A 9401-nucleotide genomic window follows, 5' to 3' on the forward strand; every position below is an offset into this window, starting at 1 on the left:
GTACGCTTGTGGGACAAGAGACGGCCCAACATTGAGGGAACAGTGACAGTGATGCATCCAACATCCAGTGCTGATAGGTTCCCCAGGAAGAAGTACATGAGCGTGTGGAGTTTGGGCTCCACCAAGATGGCTGCCAGGATGCTGAGGTTGCCCCCAATTGTGACCAGGTAGGCAAAGAGGAAGAGCACAAAGACCACAGACTGCACCTGTTCTGTTTGCACGAGGCCCAGCAGAATGAACTCAGCAACAGCCGTCCTGTTGGTCCCAGCTTCTGGCTCCATGAGTTTCTGTAAAGACATGTCCCAGCAGGGGAGGCATCAGTCCACTCAGTTCACATTAACGTTATAAACCATTTATGTTCAAAGTCCCATGGTGGGTCCCCAGGCTGTCCCTCCCTCACTGACCTCCTCCATCACCTCAGTGTCTTTACCTCGCTCTTGGTTGAGATGCCCAATGCCACCACCACCTATCCCGCTCACCCTCTGCTAGCTGAAAAGGTCAGAATACCTGGGAAAATAAACTAATATAAAAGATCTAATTTATAACATGAGGATTATAGTTAATAAAGTGCATTTTATTCAAGATATTTGTAGATGACTAGATTACAGCTGCTCTTGCCAGAGGAGGGAAGACGGGTAACTGTGTGAAATGATGGATATGTTAATTTGTTTTACTATAGTAATCATTTTACTATCTACATGTATCTTATAACTTCATGAGGTGAACCTTAAATATACACAATAAAATTTGCTTAAAAAAGGCAAAGGAGTTTCCTTTGAATGTAGTGGGATTAAGATATTTAACATATCCAGCCCTTCAACTCATTTTTGTGGTGAGAATGTTAAAATATATCCTTTTATACAAACTGGATGACATTATGCTAACTGAAATAAACTAGACAGAAAGACAAATACTTTACAATTTCACTTACATGTGGAATCTAAAAAGTCAATGGCATAGAATCTGAGACCAATAAGCAGACTTCAAAATATAAAAATTTATGAGATTTTCAGAGAAACTAGAAAATATTGAAACTGTTGCCCAGGTTTCAAGGCTTCGGAAATTAGTGAATATCAAGTGAAGGTATAGCAAGAATCAGAGAGAAGATATCCATGATTCTGGATGTCAGAAAGACCAGCTGAGCACATTTCTTCACAGTCAGGAACCACACACTGAAGTGTCAATCCAACACTCCTTGTTCAATAAATTGCTAGTGTTATTACTGTTAGTTAAATCCTTACAGTGGACTTTGACTAACAACTTAAATTTAAAATTATTTTTTCTGTGCATATTGTCTGCTAAAACCATATTGTCCTCTCTAAAACCAAAGTTGTAATCATGGCCCGTGGGTTGGCTGCCGCCGTGTATGGTAAGGGTTCTACTTTGCACAGTTACTGGCGTTCTGCTTGTCTTTCATTCAGGCATGGTAGGCTCACCAATGCCTTTAAGACTGTGTCTTCAAATGAAGAAGTCATGTACTGGGAAAGCCATATTGAATTATGCCACACTCTGGATCAAACAAATATCAGTGTCTTTATTGACCAGAGACGAGTAGGGCTAGAGCTTCCTGAAGAGCAATGTCATACCCTTGTATCTGAAATCAGAAGACAGGAGGCAGTTGGATCTGATAACTCTAACAGAAAGGGAAGCATGATTGCCTGAACCAGGGCAGTGAAATTCAGGGCCAGGAGTGGTTAGGAAAATCAGATCCCAGAAATCAGAGTGCTGCAGTAGTATGGTTGATATGACTGTTTTGGGGCTTGTTCACCAAAATATCCTTAAAAATCCCTTGTTCATAAAAGTGGGAATGGTTGCTGGCATGGTCTCCTTTGGTCTCAGATTGGATCTGAGAAGCAGAGGAGGCAGGACCGAGTAAGAAGCCACCCAGACAAGCAGATTGTGTAGTGTTCAGGTGAGACTGTAAAAGCAAGAAAATGGCATTGTCAGCAGTTCCTCAGCTGTCTGTTGGCATTGACACAAGAGAAGTCAAGGCAAAATGTACTCAAAACACCCGTGAGCCAAGACATGCACCTGTCCCCAACAAAACCCTCTCATGAAACACGGGCTCAGAAACCTTTCAATTCATTTAGACCTCAAAAGGGAACCAGCACAAGGTCTAGTTAAAGATACTCAAGAAAAAAATGGAGAGGGCAGAGGAAAGAAACCAGGACAAACAAATGCTAGGTTATGAACACTCAGAAGAAAAATGGTGCTACGGAGCTGCTGAATAACTGAGAAACAGAAAACAAGTGTGAACTTAAAACATGCAATAAATCATTCATCTCTGTATAACAAGAACCCAAGGCAGAGATACAAGACCTCAGGGAAGAGTTTCAAGATACCAGATGGAGATAAAATGTGAGATAACAGAACTCAGGCAAAAAATGGGCACAGAGGAGCAAACAATTAGACAAAAGAAAACTTTCCAGAAATAGCCGAAGTCTGCCTTCTAGAGACTGAAAAGTCACAACATGTACCAGGAAACACGGAAACAGAGGTTCCATTCTGAGATAATCCTAATAAGGTTATTGAAATTAAAAAATAATCCTTTGGGTACATTGGCAGAGGTCAAGTCACTTACAATGGAATGAGAAGACACTTACCTCAGATTTCTCTATAGAAGTATTCAAGGCAAGAAGAAAATAGAAAGCTGCCTATAAAATCTTCATAGAAGGAAAATGTGACCAAAGAATTTTCTATTGAGACAAACCGTAGCTTGAATGTACAAGCAACTTTTTTAGACACTCAAAAACTCAAAAAGAGTTGTTCTATAAGCCCAATAGAATAAACTTCCAGAGGATAAACTTCATCCAACAAAGAGAAGAGGAAGGAAAAAGAAAACAAGAGAACTGATAATAAGCACTGAATATCTTTTACTGCAAGGCGTATATGGGGATTGCGGTTTCAGAACAAAATATAAATGTATGAGGAATGCCAATGCAGAAATGACACATCTAATAAAGTTGAGAGAGGAGGAGAAAGAACATGTAAGATAGTGCAGGTATGCTGATGTTCTGAGTTGTCCTACAGCTGTAAGCCAAAAGATATGTTCGTGTTAATAAGCAAAATACTGAAATGAAAAGGGTTAACCAATTTATCAATTTAGAATAAGAAAACCAAAGACCTTTAAGAAAACCTAAAGGAATTACATAGTAATAAATTAGAAAATAGACAAACAAAAGAAGTAATGCAAATTGAGAACAGATTGTTTGTGGTAAAATGAAACTGACAAGGCTTTAAGTGACCCACTCATGAATAAAAGCAAAAAAGTATAAACATGTAACATAATAATTTACAGGGAGAAAATAAACACAGCCCAATAGAAAATTGAAAAATTCTGGTAGAGAGTAGAATGGTGGTGATTAGAGGCTGGGAAGGGTGAGGGGAAGTGGGGGCGGATAAAGAGAAATTGGTTAATGGATACGAAAACAGTGAAATAATAGGAACAATTCTAGAATTTGATAGCAGAGTATGGAGACTATAGTTAATGATATTTTATTGTATATTTCAAGATAATATCCCAATTACCCTGATTTGATCCTTAGACACACACACACAGACACACACACACACACACACACCCCACAAAATTTTTGTATTTTAAATTTTGTAAAAATGCAAAAATTAGCCAGGCATGATGGTGCACGCCTGTAATCCCAGCTACTTGGCATGAGGCTAAGGTAGGAGAATTGCCTGAACCCAGGAGGCAGAGGTTGCAGCGAGCCAAGATTGTGCCCCTGCAATCCAGCCTGGGTGACAGAGTGAGACTGTCTCAAATAATAATAATAATAATAATAATAAGTAAATAAAATGAACTGAACTCCAAAGCCAGCATCATATTTAATGAAAAAACGTTAAAAGTGTTCTCATTCAAGTCACTAATGAAACAAGTATATTCATTACCAATGATTATTTAACATTATTCTGGAAGCTTTAGCCAATGTAAGAAATTAAAAGACCATATATTAGAAAGCAATAAAAAACTTTTTTTTTTTGATAGGGAGTTTTGTTTTTGTTGCCCAGGCTGGAGTGCAGTGGCATGATCTCGGCTCACCGCAGTCTCTGCCTCCTGGGGTCAAGCGATTCTTCTGCCTCAGCCTCCTGAGCAGCTGGGACTACAGGCGCCTGCTTCCATGCCTGGCTAATTTTTGTATTTTTAGTAGTGACAGGGTTTTGCCATGTTGCCCAGGCTGGACTCGAACTCCTGACCTCAGGTGATCCACCTGTCTCAGCCTCCCAAAGTGCTGAGATTACAGGTGTGAGCCACTGAACCCAGCTGAAAAACTTTTAAAAATATGAAAGTATAGGAAAATTGCAAGATAAAAGGTAAATATAAAAATATTATACAATAATATGTAGTTTTCTTATCTACATCATAATAAACTAGAAAAAATAATTTTAAAAAGTTCACATGAACAAAAATGACTTTAAAATCAAGCAAATTATTGTGGTGAGATATTAAACAAGTAAAAGGAAAGGCAAAACTGTATACTTAAAATTTGACCTTACTATTATTACATACTCGTAAAATAAATAGAAGGAAATCCTGAGCTATTGCAGTGGTTTTCAGAGAGAAGTAGTAATACAATGGGCTTTAGCTGTTTTCATTGGAGAATTTAAATTTCAACATAAAATTATTTTTATAATGATTATTAATATACATTTTAATGAATGATCGAACTATTCCCGTCCTCTCCATGGCTACGACTTGTACATTTTGAAGTCCCTTGCTTTGCACGCTGCGACACTTGCTGTGCACAGAAGAGCTTTGGGTGGGTTCTGGGTGTGGACAGTAGCTCTCCCAGGCTATTTTACTTCCTGTCAACCAAATTCCATTTCTGGTGGTGCGCCATCTCCTGGCTCGCCAGTAAATGCCTTTGCTCTGACATCCTGAGGTGATTTGGGTCTTTTCTTCATAACCAGGACTGTGTCCAGTGGTCTCTGATTCCATTGCTGCCCCCATTGTCAAAGCATAATCAGATGGGCTTCGTGACTCTTAAAATCCTGAGGTCGTTTATCAGAATTCACACTACCTTCCTGCATGGTGTTTTTCTTTCTGTGTGAAGACCATAGGAGATCAGCCTCCCGTTCATTCCTCTCTGATGCTCTATGAAAGTGTATTGCAGTGAGTCCCAACCTTGGCTGAACAGTAGAAATATGGGGAGCTTTAAGAAGTCCGTATGCCCAGACTATACCCCCAGGCCAATTAAATCAGAATCTCTGAAGACCCAGGCGTCAGAATTTTTTAAAGCAGCCACCTGATCACTGCTGTTTCAGAATTTTACAAGGCACTTCCAACTATTAGCTCTTTTTTGTCACTCCCTCAAATTAAAACGTAGCCCCTGCTTATTTTACAATTACTGATAATCCTGAAGGGAGAAGAGTTGATATTTTAAAAGGCAATACCAAGAAAAGTTAGGAAACTGTAAGATATCTTGCAAAGGTTGGGTGGTCAGTATTTCCAACCGCATTTCCTGACTTTTTGTTAGATTAGATGCTCAGTCCCCAAGATTATCGGAATCACCTGGGAAACTTCAGGAAGAAAATACTGACGCCAAGGCCTTTCCCCAAGAACTCTGTTTTAATTGGTTGAGTTCTTGGCACCTGGGTATAGGCGCGTCATTAAAGCTTCCCAGGTGTTTCCAATGTTTAGCCAGGCCAGAGAGCACTGACAGATTTGCAGCCTGGGAGGCACGATAGCGGCTTCTCATTTCGCTCTTCATTGCTTTTTTCCTTACAGAATATAAAGGCCGCCAGCCCCTTTAGGTCATACAGCTACTTCCACAAACACTCCTCTACCTAGGCTTACGGTGAAGGCAGTGACTAGAGACTGACCTGCAGTCTTCAGTGAATAACACGCACCTCATTGGAGCCTCTGCAGCAAGACGATGTCTCCAATGTGAGGCTGTCTCAATTACCAACCTTCCAAATGAGATCTCCACAGTGTGTGCTCCAGCCATGTGGAAATGGCAGCGGGGATGCCATGTGGATGAGAACTTGGATGCGGTGATCTCGAAGAGGTCCTGAAAATTCTAAGATCACATTACTTGGGAGTGGGAGGAAATCATCTTCTGGTATGATTATCTTGATGAAATTGGTAATTGGTAAATGCTTTGCAGATTGGCAAGTCAGTGGGTGGGTAACAGCTCTGTACATATGCTCTGTTGAAGCAGTTAGCTACTCCGCGTTTGTCCCCATTCTAACACAAGCATTAGATTGCGACCCTGAGATTTTCCTTGAGCTCCTTTGCTCATGCTGTTTCTTTCTGTCTGCGATGGTTTTCCTCCAAGTCCACTTCACAAATATTTCAGGACATGACTCAAATGCTGGCTGCTGAACTAACCTTGCCTTGAAATGTTCCCATCTTGAAAGGATCACTCTTTCTCTCATGCTTTCTGCCTGTCTGTCTCTGTTTCTCCCTCTCCGTCTTTGCCTCTCTGCCCCTGCTTCTCTGTAAACTCCCACACACACTATTTCACATAACATACTACTCTTTATCTTCTAGTTCAGTCATTTCTCTATAGAACGTATCTTTCTTACTTCTCCATAAGTAATGTGTGATTCAGCTTTTTCACTAACAATGCTCATCATAATACATTAATATTTGTCAAATGAATTAATCAATTGTTCTAATGTTCATACGATTTCAGAGAAAGAGTGTCACTATAAGCCATAGTTCTCATGGAAGACCCTCTGGACACATCACTCGTTGGGTTAGACTTTTCTGGGTAAGTATGCTTTAGGGGAGGTTCGGGGCTAAGTGCAGTGTGAAAAGTTGTGACCAGGACTCCTTTGTGTTAATGGGACAAGCAGGTCTTGGACCAATCCACCTGTTCTTTTTACTTAAACCTCCCACAACAATACGGCCCTTAGCAGGAACACACCTTACAGACAAGCGAGTCACGGTCAGGGGTAGAAGAACCACTCAACAGCTGTTGCCAACTCTCAGATACAGATGAAATTGCTTAAAACCAGGGGGATTCTGGGATGAGACACCCTGGAATTCTGGTCACCCTGAGGCACCCAGAGGGTCTGACAGGGTCCCCACGAGGCCCACTGAGGAGCCCTCCTGCACGACCACTCTTGAGGCTCTCCTTACGCACCCTGACAGCTCCCTGCTCTGGAACTCCAGCCCACCCGTCCCGCGCCCACCATGACAAGGCTCAAGGCCTTCACTGGAGTGAGGGTTCTCGGCTGCCTGATGCCGTGGGTGCGGGCAGGGAACTGGTCTGAGCAGGTCTCTTCACACTCACAGTAACGGGCAGCAGGCTGCGTCTGAGAGACGAGAGCACGGGAGAAGAACCACAAAAGAACCCAGGAGCTCCGGGCTAGAGTCCCAGCTCTTCCCCTAAATAGTCTTCCCTTCCAGGGGCATCCATCGCACCAGGTTGATTCAGCTGATGGCAACAGAAGCCCCTTCTCTGTTTTGTAGGAGCAGAGGAAGGACTCGTGAGATACTCACCCTGGAATGGACATAGGAGACACTGAGGTTTCTCCAGGAAGAAGGGGAGATGCTGCACAGACCCAGGTATCCCCCCGGAGAGCGAGTGAGGGGCTATGAATGAAAAATGAAGGGAATCGCGCTGCTGTCTCCTCTGTATAGGGCCGTCTGCACCGCAGCGTTATCCTCTGGGGCACTCAGAAACTGGCCCTCCGAGGAGAGGGAAGGATGGGGAGACAGACATGGGACCGGGAACACCTCAAGCCCTTCATGCTTACGGCAGCGAAACCTCACACCTCCTGGTATTTAGACTTTCTCCCAAGGCAGGCTTTGTCTCTGGCCCTGGCTTTGCAGGCAGGCTGTCCTGGCAGACGATGGAAACCCTACTTAATGGTGGGTCACTGAGGCCTACAGGACTTGCCCACAGCCTCAAAGTCCCCCAGGAAGGGAGAGCTGCAGCTGGGAACTATATATCGGTGTTCTAAGGAGACATTTTCTTTCCCATATGTCAATCAGGGCATTTGAGCAGAGACAAGCCAATTCCTGAACTTGCCTTGGACCTGGGGAGGGAGGAGGAGAGGTCCCAGAAGGGAGGTAAGAGGGAAAAGCTTTCTTCAAGTCCGGCTTCCTGACGAGTCCTCAGTAGTGTGGTGCCTGCTCTCTTGGGGTCTTGTTAGTGGGAGCCACTGGGACTGTGTCTTGGGGATCCTATAATGATTCCGGAGGTGGGGGGAGACGGGCCCTGTGATGCTAGAAGGACTCCTGGGAAGCTGCCGACCAACACGGTTTTCTAAGCCAGGCCCTTAGGAATTGTGAGCCGTGGTGAAGGTCACACAGATTAATGAACAGAAGCTGTGGGAAGGTGTAGGCGTGTGTTCCTCTGACTCATCTTCCCACTAACAAATGCTCAGCCAACATTCCCTTGCCCAAGAGAGAGGGCTCTTTCTTCTCCCACCAGAGAATTCTGGTGCAGGAGGGAAAGCAGTGTAGACAAACCTGTTCTTCTGATTATTAGTGGTTTCACTTTGTACGAGATGCAAAGTCAGTTTTGGGGCCCCAGTTTCCTCATCTGTAAAATGAGGTATCCTCTCACACAAAGCGCTGCTGTGAACATGAAATTCACTAAAGTGCTTAATAGAGGTTCAACAGTGTATCCGCATATGAATTGATAACATTTATGATTATCTGTGGCTGGGTGTGGTGACTCAAACTTGTCATTCTAGCACTTTGGGAGGCTGAGGCAAGGATCGCTGGAGCCCAGAAGTTCAAAACCCAGCCTGGGTAACATGGCAAAACCCCATCTCTACAAAAACTGCAAAAACCAGTTGGGCATAGCGGTGCGGGCCTGTAGTCCCAGCTACTCTGGAGCTGAAGTTAAAGGATCGCTTGAGCCCAGGAGGTGGAGGCTGCAGTGAGCCGTGATTGCACCCCTGCACTGCAGCCTGGGAGAAAGAGCGAGAACCCATCTCAACAAAACAGCAAAAGCAAACAAACGGAAACCATTCCTGAGTGTTTGTTATGTACATGGCCACGTGCTAAGAACCTGACAAGCCTGGAGTCTCTTTCAGTCTTCGCAGTTCTGTGAAGTAGGTTGTAGCAGACATACCAGATGTTCCGCCTCACATCTGCTTCACCCGTCTTCGGATTTCAGCCGTGGTTGAGGGGACAGTTCCCCGCAGGCTTCCACTGCAAGCTGACAGAGGAACCTCTTCCCTGGGATCCTCCGATGCCATGAGCAGTGGGGAGCTTACTCTGTCTCAGCACACGGGGAGCTCGAAAGCACAGAGGGCACCTTCACAATGGAGAGTGCGGCCAAGAGGGAAACACCAGCGCTGGCTTCACCCCATGCTGGAGGCACTGCGCAGGCCGTGCACAGCCGAGTCTCTGCCTCCATGACAGGGGCTTTGGTTATGTGCTCCTCACCAAGGCACGGATCTGCCTGCTCTGTCCATAGAGGACT

Source organism: Cebus imitator, unplaced genomic scaffold (assembly GCF_001604975.1).
Source record: "Cebus imitator isolate Cc_AM_T3 unplaced genomic scaffold, Cebus_imitator-1.0 Scaffold464, whole genome shotgun sequence".
Lineage (NCBI taxonomy): Eukaryota > Metazoa > Chordata > Mammalia > Primates > Cebidae > Cebus > Cebus imitator.